The 21117-nt window shown below is 41.6% G+C and overlaps 1 non-coding gene and 1 pseudogene across 1 annotated transcript in view; one reads left to right on the top strand and one right to left on the bottom strand.

Moving 5' to 3' along the window:
* The window catches only part of LOC104676559, a 36096-nt gene extending 17551 nt beyond the window's left edge, over positions 1–18545 (top strand). The window contains exons 4-5 of the transcript XR_004059931.1: positions 9886–9921; positions 16782–18545. This is a non-coding gene — a transcript (uncharacterized LOC104676559). The remainder of the gene's footprint in view (positions 1–9885; positions 9922–16781) is intronic.
* On the bottom strand, positions 11031–11156 carry LOC115900599 (annotated as a pseudogene).
* Positions 18546–21117: the final 2572 nt, after the last annotated feature.

The following is a 21117-nucleotide window of genomic DNA, read 5'->3' as shown; positions in this document are numbered from 1 at the left end:
GAGTATGATGGTGAGATCACAACTCACTGCAACCTCCACCTCCTGGGCTCAAGTAATCCTCCTGCCTTGGCCTCCAGGGTATCTGGGACTACAGGTATGCACCACCAGGCTTGGCTAATTTTTTGTATTTTTGGTAGAGACCAGGTTTTGCCATGTTGCCCAGGCTGGTCTCGAACTCCTGGAATCAGTGATCCACCCACTTTGGCCTCCCAAAGTGTTGGGATTATAGGTGTGAACCTCCATGCTTGGCCTACATACATATATGTGTGTGTGTGTATATATATGTATATGTGTATGTATATGTGTGTGTGTGTGTGTGTGTGGGTGGGTGGGTGTATACTTGCAATGAGACTGTGTTTTCAAGGCAGCTTGTCTTCAGTAGTGGCCAAGATTAGAGAATGGACCAACCTGTGATACCAACAGAGGTTGAGCCTAAGCTAAGGAAAGCAATTTGGGATGAAGAATGAGTCTTTCCTTCCTTGCATCTTTCCTTTCTTCCTTCTTCCTTCTTTTTTGTTTTTTTTTATTTCAAAAGTAATATATGCTGTGTAGACAGCAAGGCTGAAACTATCAGAATGTGGGAGAATCTCCTTGTCCAGAGGCAGCCACCCTCTGTGCTCTAGCACTTGATGTTGAGTATTCATCATGGGTCTATCGCTCCAGAAGACCAAGGTTGATTTAGGGGTTGTGGTCAGCCTTCATGATAGAACTTGGCCTTTTAGCCACTTCATTGTGTTTGTGAATCTATCCTGGATAGTGACCAACTCTCATGGTTTGTCTAGAGCTAAGGGGTCTTCAAAGGCTTGAGACTTGCAGGTTTGGGCAGTAATATTAATATTATCTATACCTCTTCCTCATCTACAGGGGATAAATTGAATCCAAATAGTGTGCTGTTTACCTCCCTCTCCATCTTTACCCAATCAAAAGTGACAGCATTATTCACTAAACTGTGATATATGAGACAGTCTGGCTCTGTTGCGCAGGCTGGAGTGTAACGGTGTGATCTTGGCTCACTGCGACTTCCATGCCTCAGGTTCAAGTGATTCTTATGCCTCAGCCTCCCAAGCAGCTGGGACTACAGGCATGTGCCACCACGCTCAGCTAATTTTTGTATTTTTAGGAGAGATGAGGTTTCACCATGTTGCCCAGACTGGTCTCAAACTCCTGGCCTCAAGTGATCTGCCCACCTCAGCCTCCCAAACTGCTGAGATTACAGGCATGAGTCACTGTGACCGGCCCCACTGTGAATAATATAAAACCCAGATATGTCAGGGTTTCTAAAAAGGGAGATTCTTCCTGTGGGCAAAAATGGTAGGACTTATAGTCTTGCTCTTTGAGTCTTTGACACTATTGTGTTCAGGCTAAACACTTAAACTTGAGTTCAACAAATGGAAAGGGACAATTGTAAGGATATAATTCTACAGAGGAACATGATGTTAAATAATCTGGCTTATAAAATCATATCACTGCATTTTCCAATTACTGTCTCTTCATGGTCACCTTCCCACATGGCTTTACAAACCCTGTGTTCACAGGACAGTGGGCATGTTTGATTCTGCCTCCTGGGAGGGCCTGCAAGAGAAGCAAAACACAGAGGCCCATAAAGACAGAGATGTTCCTTCTTATTTCACTTTTTTTTTTTTTGTACTTTGTTGTCCAGACCAGAGTACAGTGGTGCAGTCACTGCTTACTGCAGCCTCAAACACCCAGGCTCGAGCAATCCTCTCACCTTGATCTCTCAGAGTAGCTGGGACCACAGGCATGCATCATGATGTCTGGCTTATTTTTAAATTTGTTGTAGTGATGGGAGTCTCACTATATTGCCCAGGCTGGTCTTGAACTCCTGACCTCAAGTGATCCTCCCACCTGGACCTCCCAAAGTGTTGGGATTACAGGCGTGAGCCACCATACCATGCCCCCTCTCATTCCTATCTCGGGACATCTTCAGGGTTCCATTTTGCTTCCAAGATCCTTCCTCCTCTCCAATGCTGGGATGTCCACTCCCTGTAGGGAGGGGCTAACTCCCACCCTGAACTTCGACCACTCTTCCCCAAGTCCTCAGTAGGGCCAGCATCAGACTCTAGCAGAGCAAGCCCGATGGCCACACGAAAGGCAGACACCCCCATCACAGGACGGGCATTGTGTTGTCATATGACACTTTCCTATTTTCCAGAGTGTGACATGTTGATTTTTAAAACAGAAATCAGGGAATGGAGAAATTATATAGCTGTGCGTATGTGACTGTACCTTACCTGGACATCAGTTTGCCCTTTGCTTGTGGTAAAATGATATAGATGATATTGTCTTGAGGGGTCACTGAGATTTTCATACTCTTTGAGCAGACCTTTGAGAAATTCCTTGCTGAAATCATTTCTTAGTGGATTAGTATCCTTATAAATTATGAAAACATGGCATCTAACGATGAACGATGACCTCAACATAAATAAAATGATGAGAGCCAAGCTGCTGTGGACCTCAGAGGTTCTAGGGAGGTCTGTTCTCATGACCGCATGCATTTGAGCTGGCCTAAAGATAACAAAAAGGTACTTCAAAATATTAGGCTGCGGTTGCTTCACTGATCAAAAGGAGGAGGGAGTTGTTTTGAAGGTTTCGTCTGGTTTCTACTATGGTGGCATTGCAGGTCCACTCAGACCAGTTGTTTTGTATCCTCAGTCAACGTATCCAGAAACTGAAAAGATCTGATGCCTGAAAAGAAAACAACAAAGCCCTCCAATCTGGAGTAAATCTGACAACAAAACAGATTGCAGCAATAATAAGAAAAAAAATTCATTAAGCCAGACATGTTTGAAATATAGGGACTCCCTGTGGAACCACAATGAAGACAGATCAGACACAAAAGCATTCAGTTGTCTCCATTGTAAAATCAAAGCTCCAGTTAATGGGGCGACTTTGAACATAGTTGAAGTAATAAGTTCATTATTCTGCCTAATCCCCACTTTTCACTGTGAAACAATGTTAAATGTTAGGATTCTTTGGAGGTATGAATTAACAAATACTGAGTTTCCATGACATTTTAGGGACATGTTTTATTTTCCCCATTAAAAAATTCAGCTATTTCTTTAATGTGGTTAATCTCCAATGTGTTCCTGAAGAAGCAACTAATGATTAGACAGCAAAGTCAAACAGTTAATTTTAAGAATATGTGCTATGACCCAGAATTGGTGCCTAACGTTAGCTACAGATCTAGAATCCGAAAATGGGAACTGCCATGGAATCTGGCAGGAAGAAGGTAGCACTTGGGTTAAAGGGGTCCAAAAATGAGTGTCATTGAAGTTTTCACTACATCTTAAAATAATGTGATTTTGAATGATTATTTAAAAATTTAATGAAAACCTTAGTTTACACAAAAATTTGACAAGTAAGTAATATTTGTAACAGTTTGGTGGGAGTAGGGCAGGAAAAAACTTTGTCAAATTGGACTTTCCTTTAAGAGAATCTTTAGAATTAAAATGTTACCACTGATGATGACATAATATGTTGGCAGAAGGAAGACGTGTTGGAATGATGTTAAAACAAGCAAGTTCAAGTTATTTCTTGGCGGTCTTACGATCACAGACATGGGTTTATTAAAAAATCCTTCTTGTAATGATCATGGGGAAAATTGTAACCTCGAACATGAGACAGTCTAAATTTAAACATTCCTTTTTACAGGTTTCTGTGATAAATTGTTAATATGGTGCTCCTTAAATAATTGGTTATTAAATATGGCCCTGGGTTGTACAATAAGAATAAATGTAGTGTCACTTTAACTAATCTTCAAAGGACTATTATTCCAGATATTTAGTTTTACCAACACAGGACCCTATAAAGACTTGCAGAGCAGACATATTTCCTTTTTGCAGATTTAAGAAATGTAAGCTTTAGGCTTGTCTAAAGCTGAGAACCGCTGGAGTGAGTAGGCAGCTCTTCCTTTCTCTGGATCAGTGCCCACTGTGTTTTGGTGATCGAAGAAGATGCTTTTGCTTCTGGGTTGCTCTTGAATGAGACCTGAAACTTTAAAAATATTCTTGGCCTGGCTCACGCCTGTAATCCCAACACTTTGGGAGGTCGAGGCGGGTGGATCACGAGGTCAGGAGATCGAGACCATCCTGGCTAACACGGTGAAACCCTGTCTCTACTAAAAATACAAAAATTAGTCAAGTGTGATGGCAGGCACCTGTAGTCCCAGCCACTCAGGAGGCTGAGGCAGGAGAATGGCGTGAACCTGGGAGACAGAGGTTTCACTGAGCCAAGATCACGCCATTGTGCTCCAGCCTGGGTGACAGAGTGAGACTCCATCTCAGAAAAAAAAAAAAAAGTATATATTCTTGGCCGAGTTTTAGGCTAAAAAAGTGCATTATCACTCCTTGCCATCTGTAGTGAATGAATGTACTATAAATCTTCATTTAACTTTATTATTATTTTTAATTACAACTGTTTTTACAGACAGACAGGGTCTTGCTCTGTTGCCCAGGCCGGATTGCAGTGGTGCAATCATAGTTCACTGCAGCCTCCACCTCCTGGGCTTAAGTGATCCTTGACCTTGACCTGCCGAGTAGCTGGGACTATTGGTGTGCACCACCATGCCTGGCTAATTTTTATATTTTTTTGTCGATTCAGGACCTTGCTATGTTGCCCAGGCTGGTCTTGAGTGTTTGATCTCAAGCAATCCTCCTGCCATGGCCTCCCAAGGCTCTGAGATTACAGGAGTGAGCCACCATGCCTGGCCCTAATTCTTCATTTTAATATATAAAATCTAGGTGCCCTTTTGTGTCCTATCTGTGGAATTGCCTGGTTCTTTTCATCTGCATTATATTTCCATCTGAAGGGACTCCTAAGTTGCTACTATAATCAATGAATAATTTATCACTCACCATCAATTATTGAGCATATGCTGAAAACAAGTTGGCAAAGAACCGAGAATGATATTTAAAGAACTGCAGATATTTAAAGAACTTTTAGAAAAATGGAAATTATTGTAAAAGGGCTTTTGGGGAACTGTCTTTCATTTAAAGAGGTTTTGTCTAATAGGCAAAGTGTGGCGTTTGGGAGAAAGGTAAGGTGAAGATATTACTTTGGGAGTCCCCAGCACTGAATCAGTCATCTAGGGTGTGAAAATGGGTGGGAAAGAAAAACTGAGGTCTGAGAACTATAGTCTAGTGATGCCAGAGTATAGAGTAGGGCTCCCTTCCTGGCTGCACAGAAGTTTAAAATCGTATGGTCTTGGAAGCCAAACTTAGGAAGTGTTGAGGTAAAGGAGATTGTTCAATAGTGCCAAGCACAGTGGATGCAACAAATAAGACAACATTGGCCATTCATTTTGTCAATAGGGAGGTCGTTTTGATCTTGACATGGGCAGTTTCTGTGGATTAGTGAAGATGAAAGTCTAAATGGAGGATATATTTTTTAATTTTTATTTTTTGAGACAGGGTCTCACTCTGTCACCCAGACTGTAGTGCAGTGGCACAAACGCAGCCCACTGTAGCCTCCACCTCCTGGGCTCAAGTGATCCTCTCTCCTGGGCCTACGAAAGTGCTGGGATTATAGGCATGAGCACCATCGCGCCCTGCCTAAATGGAGTATTTTCATGAGAGAATAAGAAAGGAGAAAAGAAAGATGGTCAACATAGATAAATCTTTAGAGAAGTTTTATTATAAAAAGAAACAGAATATGGGAGGTGCCTTGAGGGACTTGGAGTTAAGGGATTTTTTCTTTTTTTTTTTTTTTTAAGATGGTAAAAGTTGCAGCCTGTTTTTCTGGGTTTGTTTTGTTTTGTTTTTTAGAGACAGGGTCTCGCTTTGTCACCCAGGCTAGAGTGCAGTGGTGGGACCGTAGCTCACTGCAGCCTCGAATGCCTTGGCTTTACCAATCCTCCCTCCTTAGCTCCCTGAATAGTTGGGACTACAGGTGCACACCACCTTGCCCAGCTAGTCTTTTCTTTTCTTTTTGAGACAGGATCTCACTACATTGCCCAGGCTGAGCTTGAACTCCTGGGCTCAAGCGATCCATCTGTCATGACTCTCAAAGTGCTGGGGTTACAGGCGTGAGCTACTGTGTGGCCAAGGTTTTTGATACTATTGTGGCTAATGTCATCAACTCCCCAATATTCACTCCACTACAATGGATTAACCTAAGCCAATCATGGTGACTGTGCAACTCATGCCAAGGATGGGTTTCGGAATACACGAGGGACCTCACTTTAATTGATGGATATGAAAGGAATTCTAACACAAAGGTGGAGAGCTGGCTTGAGGGAGACTTCAGGGAAAAGTTCTAAATTCCTTTACAAACCATTGAAGAAGAGATGATTCCTCCTCTTCTTTCTCTAGATGCTTTTAATTTTGAGGCCTGGTGCTGATTTGGTCATCTTATCTCCAGTCTGTGATCGAGGCTAATACACATGGAGATCCAAGTGGAAAGAAATGCAAGAAGTGGACCTGGAGCCTGACATATCACGCCTAAGGCAAACCTTCTCTTTAGGCTTTTTTTGATGTGAGCTAACATATTTCCTTACTTTAAAGTCACTTTTAGTTGTGATTTCCTGTTACTCGCACCTGAAAACATCCTACTGATACTGATAAGTCCTGAAACATTGCTCTTCAGAAAGTTCTGTACATGCACTCCTTGAAAATATGCCACAATATGTTGAAATACATCCTTAAAACAAATAATAAATACCTTAAAATATGTTTCAATAAATCTAAACGCCATTGGTATCATGAGTGTGTCAGTAAGATTTTTTGTCAAAATTAGTCTGATCAACTTTTGAGGGGTTGCGTATATCAGGGGCACAGTAAGTATTTGCTGGCTGCATGTGACTGATGCAGTGTGGAGGCTCCCAAGGGGAGGTTTGCTCTGTGGCCTCGGGCCTCAGGGTGGAGGCAGGTTGTGTGAAGGCAGTGTCACTCTTGATGGATCACATATTGAAACTAGTTTTTGAATATCTCTTGAATCTTTTCTCTCCATTCCCAGAGAGTCCGCCTTTGTTTACCCCCTTATGATATCTTCACTGGATTCTTGCCAAGACATTCTAACTGTGCTATCATGAGACTTCTCACTCCTCTGCTACAAGACAGTCTTATTCCTCTGCACTCTCTCCTTGTGGGTTAAGTCCCTTCCAAGATGCTTCCAAGTTCCTTCCTTACAAACATAAGGAATATGGTGCTCTCATGCTTCTGGTTCCCTGGATGTTCCTGATATCTCTGCATCTTTGGGTTGCACACCCTTTGACCTTTGAGCTGGATACAGAAGACATTCGATACAATTTGAAGGAGGAATGAATAGGGCACCCTAGCAGTATATGCATTGTTGTCTGAAAAAAAAATCGGTATGAACTGCTTCAGGAGAGAAATGGAAAGCTGGAGGCTTGGGAAGTGAATTATGCCTGCAGGCCAGTTTTCTAAAAAATGTTTTTTTGTTTTTTGTTTTTTTCACTCTTTTTCCCAGCCTGGAGTGCAGTCGTGCAGTCTCAGTTCACTGCAATCTCCACCTCGTGGGTTCAAGTGATTCTCCTGCCTCAGCCTCCCGAGTAGCTGGGATTACAGGCGCCCGCCACCACACCTGGCTGGTTTTTGTGTTTTTAATAGAGATGAGGCTTCACCATGTTGGCCAGGCTGGTCTCAAACTCCTAACCTCAAGTGATCTGCCTGCGTTGGCCTCCCAGAGTGTTAGGATTATAGGCATGAGCCACTGCTCCCGGCCTAAAAAATGTTTTGACCAGGTTGCTGGCATTAAGAAATTGGGAGATTTTATATTAAATCATCTGGATTTCTGGCTTATTTTGACATCAATGGCTCATTCCCAAAGAGCAGTAGCCAGTTGGGGCTCACTAGGGCCCCTCCTTCTGGGGGTTCTCAGTGTGACTCATTCCTCAGCCGGCCTTTCTGTTACCTGCATGCTGCACTCAGCCTCAGCTTTGGGATTGTTCCAGAACTTCCAGTGCTCTGCTCTTATGTGTTCATGGTCCAGGCCTCTGTGGACTGTGTCAGAGGCTGACACTGCCCTAGTTTAGGGATCAAAAGCTCCATTATACATTTGTCCTTTGGTGCCCAAATGCCTCCTTGTTTCCTGCAACAAGCCAAAATTTGGAAACCTGGTTTCTGATTAGAGCTGAGCTTTCTTTTGAAGTCTGTCACTTTTCTGAATTCTTCTCACTTTTCAGAGTGTCAGCGTCCTTATTTGTAAAATACATTATCTGGACAGATGAGCTGTGAGGTTGTGGACTGTCTGTGGTTATTGTGAATTTATCGTGAAACGTATCTGCGTGTTATGCGACCCTTAGTTGAAGGGTACAGGGCCGGTGGGGAGGGTACTCTCTAATAGGAGGCTTGCCTGACATGGGGGATAATGGCCTATTTCCCTCCTGTCAAACCTGAAGCCTTGGGAATTTCTGAAATACTGAAACTCACTCCTTTGGCTTATAGCTCCGTGTAAGCTGTAAAACACACACTCAACACTTGATACTTTTCATTAAGATGAAACGACCCTCAAGTGCAAGTGACAGAGTATGTTGATCTATGGTTAGGGGCATAACATTGTGCTTGACTGTCTTCAGAAGAGTTCTGCCCAGTTGTGGCTTTAACTTGACATCCAGACAACAAAGCTCCCTGATCACATTTAATAAGAACATTTAATAACCCCCTTATTGAGTATTTCTGCTGCCCCCATAGATAAACCTTTAACAAATGAAGCTTTCGTTGCCACGCAGCCTCAAGAATGTCCTCTCTGTGATGAATGTGTCTAAATTTGTGTGGATGTGAGGTCTCTGGAGGCTGGGAGAATCCTGTTGTGTGTGGAACAGTTCCCAGGGAGCCCAGCTCTAGTGGAATCGATGTCGCCAAGACACTAGGAATGACTTCCAGGGCCCACAGCCTCCCAATCACATTCATCCACACTAAATGATGACATATAGAAGAAACCCATTTCTCCAGGTTTTTACATACTGGACACACACAAACAGCCAAATGATTTCACCAAGATTTTTAAATCAATGGTCATCTATTTAAACATGGAATGATGGACCGGCTGTGCTGGTTCACACCTGTAATCTCAGCACTTTGGGAGGCTGAGGCAGAAGGATTGCTTGAGCCTAGGAGTTCAAGACCAGTCTGGGTAACATAGCAAGACCCCATCTCTACTACAGATTAAAAAAAAAAATTAGCTAGGCATGGTGGTGTGTGCCTGTAGTCCCCTCTACATGGGAGGCTGCGGTGGGAGGATAGCCTGAGACCAGGAGTTTGAGGCTGCAGTGAGCTATGATTGCGCCACTGCACTCTAGCCTGAGTGATAGAGTGAGCCCCTGTCTCGAAAAATAAAATAAAATAAAAATGAACAGTGGGTTACTGTGGGTCACAGCAGCATAGCCGTTGTTGGGAGGTGTTCGTGATAATGTGATGGGACAGTTGGTGTTGTCATGGAGACTAATCCACATTATGTGGACAAGAAAAAAGAGTCAAAAAATGTCTGTATTTTATTTTGTGAACACCTTATAAGCATTATGAAACAATGCTTATTTACCATTTAGCAGAAGATACTCTAGATGTACGAGCTTGAAGAGAATTTGAAAGAAAGAACTGATAACACTGCAGGATCTTTCCCAAGAGCTGTTGCATCACTGTTTCCTGGGGTTTAACTGGATGATATCACAACAAATCCTTCTACATGATTTTGTCATACTGCTCCCTGTAGATCACAGAAATTTTGATTTACAATCATTTTTATTTATGATTATGAATGATGGCTTTGAAGATATTTTAAGGCAATGAATGTGTCATGGAAATTTCTATTACTTTCAGGTCATGCTGGATAAGTTCACAGCTTGAATTATGTTTAGTCTCTAATAGTTAAGGTTTAATTATTGTTGTGATTTTTTTTTTTCATTTTCAGGTAAGCCTAGAATTGTATGATTGGAACTCAATGACGGTAAATACTTATTATACGCCACAGTTTATTTGCATGATATATGATATATTTTTATTAAGTGAAAAAGTTTTCTAGTACATATATATATACACACACACACACACATACATGTACTTAACACTTACTTATTCTAACGAAACGTTACGTTCCTTATTATATACTATACCTTATGTGCTCAAAGTGCCTTTTTGCACCCTTGGATCTGTTTGAAATCAAGATTTCTGGCTTGTAGATATATTTTTAGTTGGGAACAGATGAGCCCCTGGCCACCCGGGTGAATTATTTGGGACTGTGGTGTGTTCCCCTCTAGCACTCTGCACCCTATGTGTTTCTTCTGCTTCCCTAGGGAGGTGATTGGTGAGTCTTAGGGAGGGGCCAGGACAAAGGTCCTGTGGCCTGGGGAGGACAGGTTATAGTTTAAGCTAACACCCCGTACGTGCTAGGAAGTCACCAAGGAAGGAGGTGGCCTTGTCCCCGGGGGGAGTTTGCACTTGTGTGCCTGTGGCTTGTCACGTAACCAAGGTGACTGGAGAGACTGGCTAGGTCCTGGAGAGTCTCACATTTTAAATTTTAAGTTAATTATTACTTTTTGAAAGGAAGTTTGCCTGTGTTGTGCAGGCTGGCATCCACCTCTTGGGCTCAAATGATCCCCTCGTCTCAAACGATCCTCAGGCTGAGATGACAGTAGCTGGGACGACAGGCATGGGCCACTGTATTACTCAATTTTCATACTGCTATAAAGAAATACCTGAGACTGGGCAATTTACCAAAACAAAAACAAAAACAAAAACAAAAACGTTTAATGGACTAACAGCTTCACATGGCTTGGGAGGCCTCACAATCATGCAGGAAGGTGAAAGAGAAGCAAAGTCATGTCTTGCATGGCAGCAGGCAGGAGAGGGGTGCAGGGGAACTCCCCTTTATAAAACCATCAGATCTCATGAGACTTGTTCATTACCACAAGAGCAGTATGAGAAAAACCCATCCCCATTATTCAATTACCTCCCACTAGGTCCCTCCCATGACATGTGGGGATTATGGGAACTATAATTTAAGATGAGATTTAGGTAGGGACACAGTCAAACCATATCAGCCACTGTGCCCGGCCAAGCCTGCAGCACCTGGTATTCCCAGGTGGTCTCCCATCCAAATACTAACCAGGCCCAAACCTGCTTAGCTTCTGAGTTCAGATGAGATCAGGTGCATTATCTTCAAGATGTAGTATTTGCACCATCAATTCTAGCTTCTACACAATGTGCAGGGACATTGAATAGATCTTGTCCAAATCCCAATTTTTCTCTGTCAAGCATTGCCTCATCCCATAGTAGGAATGAGATAGAGAACACGGTAATGCCGCAGTTCAACCACCCTAGAGTGACAGAAAAATGAGATGGGTAGAGATAAATACTACTACAAAAGCTCTCGTTTCCTAAGTGCTCTGCATTCTATAGCAGATGGAAATAAAATGGGCATCTATTCTGGACTCCAATGTTACCTTGCCCAGGACTTTGTGACTGTCATCGAGGCATGACTACATATCTGTGTCCAGTTAACCACCAAAATAAGAGCAATGGCTCCTTCCGATCTCCCCTTCCCCTACTTGTGGGATGTGTGTGTGGGAAAGATTGCCTGCTGAAACTTCACACACCTTTGGACCCCAGTATGCCCCCCAACTTTGCGCTTGCTGTTTCAGGTCACTTAAGCTGATACTAATGTTCCTTCTCATCTATTCCCTTCCCTTTTTGATGTAAACAAGAAAAAACAAAACAAACAAACAAACAAAAAACCAACTTTCATTCCCTTGTTTAAGGCCAGATGCCATAAGTGAAGAGGGCTGGTTAACAATGAATATGTGACTGGGCACAGTGGCTTACGCCTGTAATCCCAGCACTTTGGGAGGCTGAGGCAGGAGGATCACCTGAGGTCAGGGGTTCAAGACCAGCCTGGTCAACATGGCGAAACCCTGTCGCTACTAAAAATACAAAAATTAGCGAGGCGTGGTGGCAGGCGCCTGTAGTCCCAGCTACTGGGGAGGCTGAGGCAGGAGAATCACTTGAACCTGGGAGGTGGAGGGTGCAGTGAGCCGAGATTGTACCATTGTACTCCAACCTGAGTGACAGAGTGAGACTTTGTCAAAACAAAACAAAACAAAACAAAACAAAACAAACCCAGTGACTATGCATGAGGGAGAAGCTTTACTATCTTGTGAATAAAAGGAAATGTGTTCTGAAGGCATCAGGTGGCTTATCTTTGAATCTCTGGGACATTGTCACAGGACTGTGGGGCGTTTAAGCCCAGACAGAATTGTCTAAGATTATTAAATGAAGGAGTCCCGCATTCATGGTGACTCAAGCTGTTAGTACTTCCTTTCTTCTGGGATCCAGCCTGTTGTGGCCTCTTTAGTATCAGCAGTGGCTGCGCAGAACATTGCCAAGCCCTTAGCAACCTATTCAGAAGCTCTGTGGGGGTGGCTGGGGAGTCCCAGGTTTGCAAATGCAACTGCGAGTCAGCCTGGAAAGTCGGCACCACGGTGCCCTCTCCCTGCCCGGCTCCTTCCAAGAAATTCCCAGCTACCCTGCTGTTTATTAAACAGCTCAGTAAAGAAAGCACAGGGGGCAAAACAGTCATCCTACATGAGCAGAAGGCATTCACAAGTTGCCAGAGTGATTTTGTCTGAGTGTTCGGCCTGGAGGTGGCTGAAAGAGGAATAATGAAACAGAACGGGCAGTCCAAGCGGACATGAAACAACGATTACACAGTGGATATTTCTTTGTAGTTAGGCACTCTCTTTGCCAGCGTGAAACTCAACTTGAACTTACTCAACAGTTTAAAGTCAGGGATTCCAGAGACTTAGCTTTGGAGAACACGTGAAGAAATACCCACCGTTCAGGGGCAATGCTGACATTTACAAGGCTGATGCGAAAGATCGCATGTGTGAATGGAAATGCTTTATCATTACTGATTTATCCTCTAATGATGCATGTTTGTAAAGCAGCTAAAACTAAAATACATTAAAAAGTTCTCAATAATTTTATACACACACACATCCAAAAGCAGCTGCATTTTTACAGATTAGCTATTTAACTGGTCAAGGGCAGTTAGGCTTAATTAATGTGAACTTAGCCACTAAAGTTAATAAATTCTCCCATGGGAGTTATGAATTGAGAATGTGAAAGGAAGTTGTCTATTTAATAGCTAATTAAATGACTAGTGTTTTCCCACAAAATCATTTTCTGGGTTTTGCAAGCTAACAAGGAAGCGTCACTTTGATTTTCTTTTTTTTTTTGTTAATCAAGAAGATTTAAGACAATTTTTGCTCTGTAAAGCAACAAAAAAAATTCATATAGACTTCATGGAAGATTTGTTTGTTTGTTTGTTTTTAGAAAAACCTTAACTATTATAAATATTTCCCTAGTTGCCTGTAATCTAAAAAGTCAAGACATTTGCTATTGGATTAACAATGCTTTGACTGACTCACATACTGATTTTGAGTTATTATTTCAGCTAAGATGAAAGAAAGTTTCATAAAGAAGGCAGTGAAAACCCAGGATCCCTGGTCCCCAGGGTGGTTTTGTGGTAATAAGAGGTTAGGGAGCTTTAATCAGTGACTTTGGCATCTTTACTCAATATATGAAAGAATTACGAAGGTTCCTTAGGTACCGAACTTCCTCCCAAGGAGGGAGCTTATAACTCAAAAACTTAAGGATTTAAGTGCATTGACTAAAATTCAGTTGTGAGAGAAGGGAGAATTCTTGTTTGAGAATTCCCTGCATAGTCATTTGACAATCACCGTAAGACTTTCTTATAACACTTTACTGAGGTAAATTTAAATATAGTAAAGTGAAAAAAATCTAAGGCAAAAAATGTGATGACTTTTATATGTATGCTTACAGCCACGTGACTACCACACAGTTCCATGTTCCTCAGCTAAATGCAATGCTAATCTTTAAGAGGAGGTTTTTGTTATGCTTGTTTTTTTTTTTTTTTTTTTTTTTTTTCACAGTCTGGCACTTAAAGTGAGCCAAATATTTCTCCAGGTACACTCAGCTGTAGAACTAGTGATCCTGTCCAATGCTATAAGAAAAATAGGCTGTGATTTAATTTGTTAAGTAATAATGGTTTATTGGGGCTGGGTACAGTAGCTCATGCCTGTAATCCCAGCACTTTGGGAGGCCGAGGCAGGTAGATCACCTGAGGTCAGGAGTTTGAGACCAGCCTGGCCAACACAGTGAAACCCTATCTCTACTAAACATGCCAAATTAGCCGGGTGTGGTGGCGCATGCCTGTAATCCCAGCTACTCGGGAGGCTGAGGTAGGAGAATTGCTGGAACCCGGGAGGTGAAGGGTGCAGTGAGCCAAGATCATACCATTGCATGCCAGCCTAGGCAACAAGAGCAAAACTCCATCTCAAAACAAACAAACAAAAAAAGAAGTAATAATGGTTTATTGGACTTGATTTTGGTACCTCCTTGAAGGATTTTGAAGAGTAAGTGTGAGCGTGTGAAGTTTTGCAATGAGAGATTATTTTACTCCTTCCTAAGATAGGATTCCCCTATAGTCTCAGAACAAAGAATAGTTCTTTGAATAGTATATTTCAGCCTTAGGGAATCACATTTTAGTACTTCATTTTATAGTGGGTGGGTGAAAATTTCATTATGGGTGTTCATCAATTCTCAGAATTTAAAGTCATAAATTAAAAATCACTAATTTAAAAGGGTTTAATGTCTCCATTGTAGAAGGCGTTTGGGATCTTGGTGTTTGAGTTAGTTTCCTGACCCAAAGGCTCAGACAGTGGAAGTATCATCTCCCTAGTCTCCAGCATTCTTTAAAAACACAATTACAAGAGATAATATATGCAGTGCCTGGCACACAGCAGGGTGAAAAGCAAATGTAAACTCTTTCCTCTTCCCTCACCATCCTTCTCCTCCTTGATCCCACTTCTAAATGTCATAGCTGAGTACGGGTACCTGTGAATAGATCAAGAGATGTCAGACAGTGGAGACAGGTGAATCTTGAGTTAAGGGGGAGACGAGGGTGAGGTAGTGGTGCAGAACATAGGTAGGTTCAGGGTCTAGAAGGTGAGTTGGGCTGGTGTCCTGAAATATAAGCCTTGCTGGCAAACATAGGCAAGAGAAGGTCCAAGTGATGAGAGTTGATATTAAGGACCAATGGATATTGGGAAACAGTTGAGCAAAGGCAATTAATTGAGCACAATCATTCCATTCAATTCAACAAACATTTGTGGAGTCCTTTCTATGTGCAACTAAATGCTCTAAGATTTCTGAGTTAGGAACAGCCTAGCATGTGGCAAGTATAATTGATGGCTGATTGCCAACCTTGGGCAAGGAGAGTCGATCTCTGCTCTGGCTTGAGTAATCTGGTTTGGGTAGATTAGGATCACAGTAAACACTGTGGGGGAAGGTGTAGAATGGGGGAATGACACATTTCTGCATGGTTGCAACCAAAGACAGGGCTTCTGGGAGACCTACGTTGTAAATGTTCCATCTCACTGGGCTGTGTCCATTTATATCTGTCTCCGTCTGGCGCTAGATTTGTTTGGTTTCATGTATTTCTAAAACAGAATCCTGTCAATTCCTTCTGAGGTCTTCAACTGGAGTTTGGGTTGGGAGGGCCATGCTGTGTAGAGTTTGGAGCCACGTGGGGCCTGCCAGCATTATTAAGTTGCATTCTTTTGATGTGTGTATCTCCCTTTGTCCCAGCCCTGTTCCCCACCTGTGAAGCAGGCTTTGACTTCCATATATTATGGAATATTATGCACACAAGAGAAAAGAGCTTCATTTTATTTTCAGTTTTTTTCCATACTTCGTCAACAATTAACCACGTTAGAAAAAGTAGAGCTGAAATAATCCCATCAGGAATTGGCACTGGATTTCTGGAAAACTTAGCCCTAACCACCTCTTTTATTTAGTGTGTTTGTCTAGGAATTGAGAAAAGCTTGAGTGTTGGTTTATCTTATGTTTCCAACTAAGAGCAATTTCATAAATACTAGAAACTTTGCAGGGAAAAAATCTATTTTCATTAAATGATTAATGCACTAGGCAACAGAAATTTGAATGAGTGGAGACTAGAAGTGGGTTTCTTGATCTTCTTCTGCATGCAGCACTTTTTTTTTTTTTTTAATTTGGAATCTATCCTCAAAGTTTGGAAATCTGTTTAGGTTATGAAACCCAGTAGTCAGAAGAATGTCACATCTTCATTAAACAAAACAAAACACAATTTTGTGCCTTCTGGACTGAAGAGTGGTGTTACCCATCTCTGTGGAGTAGGGGATGTGGGGGGCTCTCCAGCCTGTGAATATAGGATCTAACAGCACACACCCCTTTATGTTGAGGGGCCTCCCAGTTATAAGGCTGATGTTGTTTTTTATGACAAGAAACTATTTGCGAAATTTGATTTAGGAACCAGTTAGCTAAATTTAAGATTATGAAAATGAACCAGAAAGAGAAGACTCTGATCAAACAACTTTGGCTCTTGGGAGGCGGACCCCTCACATCCCATGGGGCCTCCAATCAGAGGCCTCGAGAGAATCTCTAGAAAGCCTGAGAGTGAGTGAGGCCTGGGCGCCTGGAGACTGCTTCTGGCCCCTGGCCTTCCTCGACTTTGGGAGAGACCATCCTGTCCTGGAAACATGCTCCGTGGTGACGCCATGCGCAGGGTTGGCCTTCTGGAGTCCGTGTCTCTGGAAGCCGCATCCACGTCCCGCTTCCTGGTCCACACTGAGTGAGGCTGGGAGAGGGTTTCCAGGGGCACTTCCGTTTCAGCTTGTTTCTATTTTAATGCCTGGAGACAATTAAGACCAATGTCTGCTGCCAGTATTTTTTTTTTTTTTTTTTCCACAGTTCACGCTATTCTTAGAAACAGTTGAGCCAGTGGCGGTGGAGTCTGAAGGGTCTGGAATCTTTTCCTTCGTGTGGCAGCAACTTATTTTTCCTGCGGAGGCTCGGTGGTGCTTTTCTTGGGCTCAGGATTGCGGCTTGGATGGCTCATTCCCTGGGAGTGCACACACTGAGCCCTTTGGAAAGGCAGCAGCAGGGCAAGGATCAGTGGCAGGCAAAGAGGCAAAAAAAGCAGGGCCCGGGTTCCATAGGCAACTGCTTTGTTTACAGTTCCAGAAACGGTGCTTGTTCAACTATCCTGAACTTTTGTAGAAGTTCAAACTTGGAAACTGTAGTGATGAAAATGAGAACTGTGTTTTAAAAATTACTTTTAACTGTCTGTGAAGCAAGTCTACATTTTGGCAAAATGGGCTGCTTTTGATCTGGTCATGTGGGATTTAAAAAAAATTTAATTCAGCTGGATTTTGCAAAACCCTTGCATTGTATGACATGAGGTTATTTAAGGTATAGTTTTGTCTTCAAAGAGAAGAAATAAGACACACGCATGGATTTCTAGAGTAAAAATAACGAGGGAATGTTATTACCCAAAAGCATATATTAGAAAGCTCACTTGCAGTGATGTTGAACTGGGAACATTCCAGAAGGATTCCATGTGAAGCAGTGTTTGCTTTTGTATGTTTGAAATGCTCCATAATAAAAATGAAAAACTGTAAGAGCAAAAGAAATAATAATACAGATTATGAAGTAATTAAAATGAAGCAGAGAAAAAACCTGTAGGATGCAGCCTAAATAAATGATACTTTAAATCAAGCTTATCCAACCCATGTCTTGTAGCCCGCAATGCAGCCCAGGACATATTTGAATACGGCCCAACACAAATTCGTAAACTTTCTTAAAACATTGTGAGGTTTTTTTTTTTTTTTTTTTTTTAGCTCATCAGCTATCATTAGTGTTAGTGTATTTTACATGTGGCCCAAGACAATTCTTCTTCTGATGTGGCCCAGGGAAGCCAAAAGACTGGACACTTCTGGTTAAAATAATCATTTACACCTCAGTCACATATTAGAAAATGAGAAAGACTGAAAAATTTGCCAGCTACGTGCTTGACATAGTACAATAGAAAAACAACAGCAAAGCAAGCAGAAAGAAGGCAGAAGGAGGAAGGAAACCATAAAGATAAGGAGAGCAATTAATGAGCTAGAAAACAAAGTAATAATGCAGAAAATCAACCCAACTAAAAGCCGGTTCCTTGAAAAGAGTGATAAAGCCATCTCTGGCAAACTGACCAAGGACGAGAGAAGAAAAAGCACGAAAAGCACAGAGCATAGCCACTCATGGAGATCTTAAAGCCTGTAAGAGAATACTATGGCCAAGTTCCTGACAGTACATTTGGAAAGAGGGAAACCAGACAATCTCCTAGAAAAATATTAATTACAAAAACTGATGAAAGAAAAAGCTGGAATATACTTATAATCAACAAAAGAAGTGAATCAAGTTAATAATCTACAGCCTTCCTTCCCCGGATGCCTCCCCCTCTGAAAAACAGGCCAGACACAACCAAGTTTACAAAATCTTCAAAGAACAGATAAGCACTACTTTGTATAAACTTTTTCAAAGAATAAGAAAAGGACAACTTCCCACATCATTTTGTATGCATAACCTTGATAATAAAACTGAACAAGTAAAGTAGAGTGTAGCAAAATTATAGGTCATTGTTAATTATGAACATGAGTGTAATGATCTTGAATAAAATATTAGTAAACCAAATCTATCAAAATATTTAAATAATACATTTTTGACCAGTTAGTGTTTATCCTAATGTTGCAGGATGGTTTACATTAGGAAATCTTTTTAATGTAATTCACCACATCTGTACATTTAAAGATGTTCAAATGTTACTGTATATTGCTTACCGTTTTGTCTGTAAAATATAAAAATATAGTTAATTACTGTCTATCTCTGGTGATGGAGAGTAAACAATGAAATGGGGATGCTTTAGCTGACACTAAAATATTTTCTTTCTCAAAAAATAAAAAGGTAACTAAAGGAAAGATTGTGTTAAGGGTAACACTTCTTAGATTTAGCGGATGAACCCCTTGGTCATTGTCATTGTTTTCATTTTTTTCTGAATTGCTGAGATGTTACACAACTAAACATGTTTAAGAAAAAAGGAGAAAAGGGCAAAATCTGGAACTTAGATGATATCCAGCACTGTTCTATTGATATATTTCATTTATACTCATTTATGCACTAAATGAATATTTCTACTAAAAATACAAAAATTAGCTGGGCATGGTGGCACGTGCCTGTAATCCCAGCTACTTGGGAGGCTGAGGCAGGAAAATTGCCTGAACCGGGGAGGCAGAGGTTGCAGTGAGCTAAGATCATGCCGCTGCTATAACAGATTATCTGATATAATAGATTATCTTTTCCATTTAAAGTTTTTTCTTAGCTAATCTCCTGCCCTACCGTTATCGATGCGTCTCCATCCAGTGTTTGCCAACACTAAAATTGATTCACTGGCACCTTTCTGTCTGTCCCTTCCAACTCTCTCTTTACCAAGCCAGGAATGTTGCCAGCCAAAGTTTTGCAATTGACAGGTTTGTTGGTAATGGTGGGTCTGGGGTATTTTTCTGCTCCTGCCCGCTAGTGTGGACTCAGACCCTGGGTCCACCTTCACACTGACTTTCTTAGGACTTAGGAGGGAGAAATCATCCTCAACTTTGGAGCTAATGATGTGACCCTTGCTCAGTGATTCTCAAACCACAAATACTCTTCTAGCCAAGGTCAGAGGTCAGTTACCCATGGGGGACAGGAGGGCAGCAGAAGGGACATCATAATTGGATAAATCTGTTAAATTTTCATATTCCCAATTTATTTGCTGTTCATTTAGGCAATGTCTGCTCTCTGTTCCTCAGCCTATTCACAATTGTGAATTCACAATTCACAGCCTGTTACCCCTATCATCCCCAAGTCTCTCTGCATTTAGTAGTTCATCACACACTTGTTCAGGGTACTAAGGTCCACATATGAGGGTTGGCACTGACAATGCCATGAAGAGTAAGACCTACGCCTAACCCTGGCGAAGATTTCCCCTTTGTGGGTGAGACAGACGTGCACTGGAGGTAGAAACCATCTCAGCTGCTTTATTCTTTAGACATTTCTGGTTTATGTTCTTTTTACATCTTAGTTCAATTCCAGCTTTCTTGTGAAGGTTTCCCAGATTTCCCTCCTCTGGGTTCAAACATACATATTCATGTTGTTACCAGGTGTTAGATCTGGCACTTAGTCCCCCCTGCATTGTGTGGGGAAAGACCACTGACATAGACAAACGGACCCGCGTCTGGTCCCTGATCCATCTTCTTAGCCATGTGATTTTTCCTTCAATTCTCAAATCCTTTGTCCTTTCCTTTGTCAAAGGAGGGTAATCCCCATGCCTCACAGAGTTGTCATGAGTATTCCGTGAGATAATGTATAAGGGAACCAGTCTGGGGTCTGTCTTACCAATAGTCACTCATTAATTATTAGTTTCTGCCTTATTTTTTCATGTCTTTATTTTTCATCTATCAAACAGTTAGTCTATCAACTCTAATTTCTCATCTGCCTCTAAGATGCTGAGATTCTGGTATATTGTTCTTTGATTATTAGCAAACTAGTTATCGCCTATGTATATTTTATTTTCTGAGCATGATTGTAAGTTTCTTGAGAATTGTTATAATTTTGGCATTCTCACTGTGCTCCAGGCAGTGAGGTCTCTCTGTGTATATCACTAATCGGTGTGTCATTTCTATGTCTGTTTGTTGTGTTTTCCATTACAAAACACAGACTCCTTGAGAGTATAAATTATAAAACTTCCTGGCCATATTTCTTCAGTGTTTGCTACATTGTTGTACAAAGGGGAGTCTGAGAAACATTCAGAGTGGTAGGGAATGACAAGCCATCTTCCACCATAGGCCCAGCTTTCTTTAAACACTATTTCTAGAATTATTTATATTCAGAATAATTGATCTTCCATTGAAGCACTCTGTTAGAGTGCAACGTTCCTCAGATATCCTGTTCTGATAATAGCATGATTCCAAGTTGTCATCATTTTATTCGTTTGATTGATCCTTGGAGCATGTACCCATGAACTGTTTATGGCAAGTAATTGAATTTCAAATCTTATCTCTCTATTATAATCTGATATGTGTTCCTACTGTGCTTTGGCTCCAAATATAATAAAAATCACATTTCTGAAATCCAAATTTTACCTCCAGGGATCTTTCTGCTCTTGTTAATGAACAGTTTGTGTACGCTGAACTCTCTGAAAGAGTTTAGTCAAACAGTCCTCAACCCTTCC

This window comes from Rhinopithecus roxellana, chromosome 11 (genome assembly GCF_007565055.1).
Source record: "Rhinopithecus roxellana isolate Shanxi Qingling chromosome 11, ASM756505v1, whole genome shotgun sequence".
Lineage (NCBI taxonomy): Eukaryota > Metazoa > Chordata > Mammalia > Primates > Cercopithecidae > Rhinopithecus > Rhinopithecus roxellana.
The sequence above is the reverse complement of the archived record's forward strand: the minus strand, read 5'-3'. Positions and strand labels throughout refer to the sequence as shown.